The sequence below is a fragment of the Rhinatrema bivittatum genome, chromosome 4 (genome assembly GCF_901001135.1).
Source record: "Rhinatrema bivittatum chromosome 4, aRhiBiv1.1, whole genome shotgun sequence".
In the NCBI taxonomy this organism is placed as follows: domain Eukaryota; kingdom Metazoa; phylum Chordata; class Amphibia; order Gymnophiona; family Rhinatrematidae; genus Rhinatrema; species Rhinatrema bivittatum.
The window spans coordinates 29,338,400-29,346,121 of NC_042618.1; positions in this window are offsets into that span (position 1 = coordinate 29,338,400).

A 7,722-nucleotide genomic window follows, 5' to 3' on the forward strand; every position below is an offset into this window, starting at 1 on the left:
AAAGAAACTAAAGAGGTTAGCAGGGTTTTAAGGGTTGGGGCTAATAGGTTAAAAGGTAGGCTAGTTAACTAGAGGGGGTTTGGAAGTCCTATCCTTTATCTATGCAAACAAGGAATAAACTGGGAAAACTGGTAATTGCGTCGGCGCTCATGACTGCTAAAATCTCCTGACTTATGCAGTAGAGGCATATGAGCATGTCTATATAAAATTGTGTGCACACATACGCACGTATAGCCTATTTTATGCCATAGATGCATATATGCATGTATGTTATAAAATGGCCACATCCATTGGCAGAAGCCGGAATACATGCATATATGTGTGCCCATGTGGCTGTCTCAAATTTACTGTCCCCTTCTGTTAAATCTGTCAGTGAACTACCCTCACTACTGTCCTATCTCAGAAACTCAGACAAGACAGAGACTAAAACATCAATAGACTGCTGCAATCTCCACACTCCTATCCTGACCCTCTCCCAGTGAAGAGAAAAAGCAGCAGTGCTACTGCCTGTGCCTTTCTGGCACAGTGAGTGAGACCACTGCAACAGAAAAATTAGACATTAGACTTGAAATCAAAGTGTGGGGCAGAAATGCAAAAATAAATTTTGTGAATTTTGCATTTCTGCCCCACACTTTGATTGCAAGAGAGATTCCACAAATGTATATTTGAGATTATTCGTACACTTTTCAGTTCATTATTTATTTTGTATTGTCACAGAAAAATTAGAAGCAGCCCTTTACCAGTGCCAAATGCAATTTTTTTCTAGCTTTTTTTTTTTTTTTAACTCTGAGAGAACTTCTCAGTACATGTCCTTTCCTAACAACTGCTAGAGACAAAATACAGAGCTTTTTGCACCTGCTCAGTTTACAGTGGGATTAAGTCAGTGTCAATTGATACAGAATGCAGCTATAGGCTAGTTAAAAAAAAGATGCACTGTGATTTGTTCTCTGTCTGGTCTCCTTGATAACTTGTCCTGCTTCTGCTCTGACAAGGTTGTGATGTTACAGAGGCAAGAGTTGGAGGCTATAGTTACCAGTTGTTCTTTGGCCTAGCAGTAAATAGTCATACACTTAAATGTACCATGTATTTGAATGGGAAACATAAATAAGATAAACATTTTCATTTCATTATATGGAACCCCTTCATTTGTTTCGGGGGTTCACAAGTGAAAGAAAAATGTACTCATTAGTTGTGTTTTACCCATTTGTTTCAAACATATGTGCATCCCTAGTGACTACAGGATAAGACATAGTTGAATCAGGCCCTAAGAGATAAATGGTTAGAAGTAATTTCTGAAATAAATGAAGATGTCTTTCAAGTGAAGTGGCTTTTTCCAAGGTAAGAAAGACTTAGAATGTTCTACTAACCACAAAGACATATAAACTAAGAAACCAGTGGAATCCTGCATTGTCATACTGGGAGATTCACTAAATGACACATCAAATTATCAAGTCTTAGCTACATTTTAAATTAAAATCAGGCACTGGGCATTTCTCATTGATATTTAGCATTTACATTAGTTTTTGAGTTTCTAGAATTCCATATTCACAAAGTTTGAACATCTGGCTCTCCCCTGTTATTTCTTTGCTCTAAAATTCACTTTCCCAACTCCTATTGCTTCAATGTCATCTCCTACTCCTTGCATACTTTAAATCACTTTGTCTTCCCGTTTGCATCTGGCCTCTTTTGCTACTACTATTTTCTTAACAATTCATGTGGTTTGACTTGTAATTTTTGTTTCTTTAACTTTGCCTTCTAGCCAGGTAGGAAAAAGAGCTTTATTAAGAACCTTTGAGTTGTTTTTTCAAGAATGGTGACTATATATTTATGGTAAACTATAATAGGGATGTGTAGGGTAAAAATCTTCATTCTGGTTTATATTTTTCATTTCGAGGTTTGTACAAACTTTGGTATTTAGTTTGTTTAATGTTTATTTTGGTTTAGTTTGTTTACCAAAGCAAAATAAACATTAAGGGCCTCATTTTCTAAAGTATCGCAGGCCTGCGATACTTTAGAAAAATGCGGTAATGAGGGGCGGGGGCCGAAACTGGGGGGGGGGCAAGGGGGGGCAGTCCTGCACTAGGCGGCAGTGATCACATCTCTGCGGTGCGATCGCTGCCGGCATCACGCCCAATAACTCCACCATAGAAGGTGTAGTTATTGGGCGCGAAATAGGCAGCGAAAAGGCCCTTACCTTTTTGCTGTCCGCGCCGTCGTTGCAGAGTCCTCCTCTTCCGGGGCCGACTCCGCCCCAATGTAGGTAGCGCAGGCGTGTGCTACCTTCGCTAGCTATCGCAGGCTTGCGCTGTTAGCGCAAGCCTGTGATAGCCTTGGAAAATAAGGTCCTAAATTTATTAAAAAAACATAAAAACAAAAGGAAATGTTCCTCACACACTCATCTGCAGCCCCTGCATGGCTCCCGCCTTGCCCTTCTGTGGGTATTACAATAGTGAAAGGGGCAGGAGTGATCCCCATTTGCTCTTGGCCCTCCTGTTCCAGTTAAAAATGATACCATTCTCAGGCTGGCTGGCACCAATTTATTTTATGACTGACACTCAAGATAGACATTCAGTCGCTGTGTGGCTTGGCTAGTTAACCAGATAAATTTATCCAGCTAACTTAGGGGGTCATTTATCAAGAGCTATATGGTGTTTTTGCATGCAAAAAATGCCTTAATGCATGCAAAAGCACCATAAAGATTGGTGTGATGCAAATGAGAGGATATTGGGGTGGGAATTTTGGCCAAGTGGGCTGAACTCACAGTTTTGTGAAGCTATATTGCACGACTTTAATGTGAATTTTAACTACACCTTTTTCATTTGTGTAAAGCTCTGCGATAGGGCTTTATTGTGGTTGTGATGTTTTCACACATGCTGTTTTGTGAGAGAGAGAGAGAGAGACTAGCCATAATGCCTTCACACTAAATAGGTATATATATCTCCATGGGAGGCCCACCTAATAACGCGAGGTGAGGTTTAGGTATTAGTGTAGGGGTTAGGGGCCACTTTGACATTCAAAGTGAGACGTACGAAAAGAACAGTGCTCTCTTGTGAAGATTTGATGTTCTCTCAACCTAGCTTGATGGACTCTCTACCTGGGTAATATCAAGCTAGGTTGAGAGAACATTGGTTGTATGTAGGAAACACATCAATTGTGGCTCTTAGCGCTAAACTGCCTATTACCATAAAACACACCTCTTTTCCTATCGCATGCGATATTTAGTGCATTTTGATAAATCCAGGCCTTAGCCCATATATTCAGCAGTGCAGCTGTGCTACTGAATATGTGCAGATATCTTAAAATTAGCCAGCTAAATCCTAACCTATCTAACTAAGTAGCATTGAATATCACCCTCCATACTACTAATAGCATCCACTATTTGCCAAAATTAAAAATTTGAAACTTTTCAGGTTTTTTAGAGACACCAACAATTTGATTTTTTGAAAGGAAATAAACCGAAAAAGGGCTTTTTCAGTGTAGATTCAGCATTTGTTTCAAATAAATGCAAAATCCTAAACTATAATATCTAACAGATCTCTCCTCCTCTTTTGTGAACTCAAACAGTATCTTAGGCGTATTAATGACCCCCATTACAGTACCAGACTGACCACAGTGACAACAGTAAGATAATAAATCATTTTTAATGTGTATGTACATGTTTACCTTTGGATAAAATATTTCTGGAGATATTTTATAGTCTGCTTGATAAATTGGATGCAAACATGCCTTTATGAGATGAATTTTCAAAGCCATTTATGTTTAGAAAAAAAACATGTTTTATGCATGTAAAGGGCTGTTAGAAAATAGCCATATGCTCAGTGTGCATAAAAGTATATGCATAACCTAGTTAGAGGTGTCCTGGGGCATACTGGAAACATCTGCACATTCTTTTTGATTTTAAATAAGAAAGGGCCCAATATTCAAAGATATCCAGTTATCTAAGTTATCTGGATATAACTTATCCAACAAACACTCAGGCCGATTCAGTAAGTCCGCGGGAGAGCGGGCAAACGCCCGCTCTCCCAGTGCGCGCACAGGCCACTCGCCTGTGCGCGCGATACAGTATTTAAATGAGGCCCGGCGGTAGAAACGGGCAAAAGGAGGCGCTAGGGACACTAGGGTGTCCCTAGCGCCTCCTTTTTGACAGGAGTGGCGGCTGTCAGCGGGTTTGACAGCCGACGCTCAATTTTGCCGGCGTCGGTTCTCGAGCCCGCTGACAGCCACGGGCTCGGAAACCGGACGCCGGCAAAATTGAGCGTCCGGTTTTCGACCCGATAGCCGCCGGCCGACTTCCAATTTTTTTTTTTAAACTTTTTTTACTCTTCGGGACCTCCGACTTAATTTCGCCATGATATTAAGTCGGAGGGTGCACAGAAAAGCAGTTTTTACTGCTTTTCTGTGCACTTTCCCGGTGCCGGAAGAAATTAGTGCCTATCTTTGGGTAGGCGCTAATTTCTGAAAGTAAAATGTGAGGCTTGGCTGCACATTTTACTTTCTGAATCACGTGCGAATACCTAATAGGGCCCTCAACATGCATTTGCATGTTGAGGGCGCTATTAGGTTTGGCGGGTTGGACGCTCGTTTTCCACCCCTTACTGAATAAGGGGTAAGGGAAAACGTGCGCCCAATGGCAGGTTAACAGTGCACTCCGTCGGAGCGCACTGTACTGTATCAGCCTGTTAGAAGGGATATTCAGTGGCAAGGCTTTGCTGCTGAATATAACCAGATAAGTTCTAGTTAGACAGATAAGTTATATCCAGATAACTTTAGACAATAGCAGGTTTAACTTAATTGGTTAACTTAACCAGATAAGGCTGAATAACCTGATAAGTTGCCCTGCCTGGATCATCCCATTGCCCTCCCCCAAGATATCCAGTTATTTACTTAGCTGTATAAATATTTATCTAAGTGGCTGGATATTGAGTGGCTGCCATTTAGCCAGATAAGTCCCTATTTATCTGGATAAGCAGCGCTAAATATAAGCCTCAAAGTCCCTAAGTTAACATCCACAAGTTATGCCTTCCAAAAAGGAAGTGTAACTTTGTGCAACTTGATCCATAAGTGTACCAGACGAAATATACCAGCAAATTTTCAAAGCAAACTTACATGCATAAGCACTCTGTGAAAATTCAGTGTAAAATCTGCCTGTACAAGGTACGCACAGATTTTATCCAGATATGCACAGTTATAAAATTTCCCTCTATTGTATATGCAATTCTTTAGATGAAATGTTACAAATTTTTATCTGATAAGTCTAATCATCACTTGAGTAGTTGAGTCATCAGGGTATTGACAAGTGCAATAATAAAAGTATGGGGCTGTAACATATAACATAAGTATATTTTTCCCCTCTGATACAGTATATTTTCCTCAATATGGTGCATCTATTGAAAAAAGTAGAGATGTTTCCTGATAGAAAATTCAATATTTTGCTTTACGTTTTTCTACTTGAAATATTTTAGGTAGCTGCTTAAAATTATCTTAGTTAAAAAAATATTTCCAGTATTAATTAAAAAACGTAAGTAGCCTAAAAGCATATCTATCTATTTCTCTCTCTCTCTCTACCTTTTTAGCTATTTGTCACCTATCTGTTTAAGTAGATTTACAGGTAAGTAGAATCTTGGCATTGTCATCATTAGTTCTTCTTACTGATATAGAATGGAAAAAGAAACAGCTGTCTTAATGGGAGAATACATTTACTGCATCTTTGAGCTTGTATATATTGAATCACGAGAGGTAAGATTTTGGGAATCAGTGTCTCTTTTGCCTCTTTTTGAAGTATACCAATGTACTGTAGTTCCCTTCCTCTCAGCTACGGTAAAATGACAAATGTCTAATGGAAAATAAACAATTTTAGACAAGGATGCACTCTAGAGGTTATTAAATATGGGGAATGAACTGTGCTAACAGAGGGGATAACTGAAACAACTGTGTGTGGCAGCATATATGCATATATATGTCCATGCGTAGTTTTACCATATTATTTTATAACCCATGTGTACGATATATACGTGTTTTATAAAATATGCTTATCTGTACTCCGCAACATTCATGAACATGTAGGTTTACATGTGAATATATGCATTGCATAGAAACACGTATATATTGATGCATGCACTTTTCCTCCCTATTTTTAAAAATATATGGGCCGGATTTTAAAAAGGTTACACGTGCTGGGCCTATTTTAAAAAGGCCCAGCGACGCTCGTAAAGCCCCGGGACGTCTGTAAGTCCCGGGGCTTTATTAAAGGGGCGGTCCGGGGGTGGGGTGGGGGCGGGGCCAGAGGCCTCCGACACAGCGGCCAATGCCGCTGTGTTGAAGGATCGCGTGCCGGCAGGCTGTCGGCACGCTCAACTTGCACCTGCCTGGAGGCAGGCACAAAAGTTAAAATAAAAATTTTGGGGGGGGGTTAGAGTAGGGCTAGGGGGAGAAAAGGTTAGGGGAAGGGGTGGGAAGGTCAGGTTAGGAGGGAGAGAACGGGGAAGGCAGCGCGGCTCGGCGCGCACAAGTTGCACAATTGTGGACCCCCTTGCGCGCGCCGACCCCTGATTTTATAACTTGCGCGTGCCTGCGCACGCAAGTTATAAAATCGGGTGTACATGTGCGCGCGCCGGGTAGTGCGCGCACATGTACACCCGCGTGCACCTTTTTAAAATCTACTCCTATGAGCATATATTTTGGGGCAGATTTTCAAAGGGGTACGTGCGTAAGATACATGTGTACCCCCCGAAAACCTGCCCTAAGCTCCCCCTGCGCGTGACGAGCCTATGTTGAAAAGGCTCAGCGGCTCACGCAAGCCCCGGGACACAAGTAACTCCCGGGGCTTTCCTGGGGGTGGGTGTGTCGCGGGTTTTTTAAAAGGGGCAGGCCGAGGGCAGGGTCTGGTTGGGGTGGGACCAGCCGGGACAGCGCCATTAGACGCTGTCCTGGTGAAGCGCTCGCCAGCGGCCAGCTGATGCGCGGAACTTACTTCTGCTCAGGAGAGCAGGTAAGTTTGACAACAAAAAAATAGTAGGGTAGGTAGGTTGGGTTAAGGGATCGGGGAGGAGAGGAGAGGGGAAAAGGGAGGAAGGGTAGGTAAGGGGTTAGGGAAGTGGGGATGGCCAGATCGCCTCGCTGCACGCTGTTAAAGAAAATAGCCCCCTTTGCAGGCACGCAAGTGGGCACTGCATGCACATGCCAATATAAAATTGGACGCGCATGTGCGCACAGGTATCGGATTTTATAACACGCGCACGTCAAAGTGCGCGTGTTATAAAATCGGCGCCCACATGGATGCCCGTGCGGCCCTTTTAAATTTTACCCCATTATGTGTTGGCCTAGCTTGGAAATCCCCTAGACCCCACCCCCCCTTTTTTATATGTATATATGAGCACATGAAATTGAAAATATAAAAATATGTGCATTTTTTGGACTTCTATAAAATAAGTTGAAGCTACTTATGAGCATATATGCTTTTATGGCGTGTAACATTTTGAAAATTCACCTTATAATGTAAGAACATGTCGAGCCACTCTTTCAGCTTTATACTTGATTATCAAGAAAATGCAGGATATCTCGTCCAAGTAAAGCACTTGTCTCTGATGAACGGAAGGAATTTAGTTGTTACTAGAGATGTGAATCGTGTCCTCGATCGTCTTAACGATCGATTTCGGCTGGGAGGGGGAGGGAATCGTATTGTTGCCGTTTGGGGGGGTAAAATATCGTGAAAAATCGTGAAAA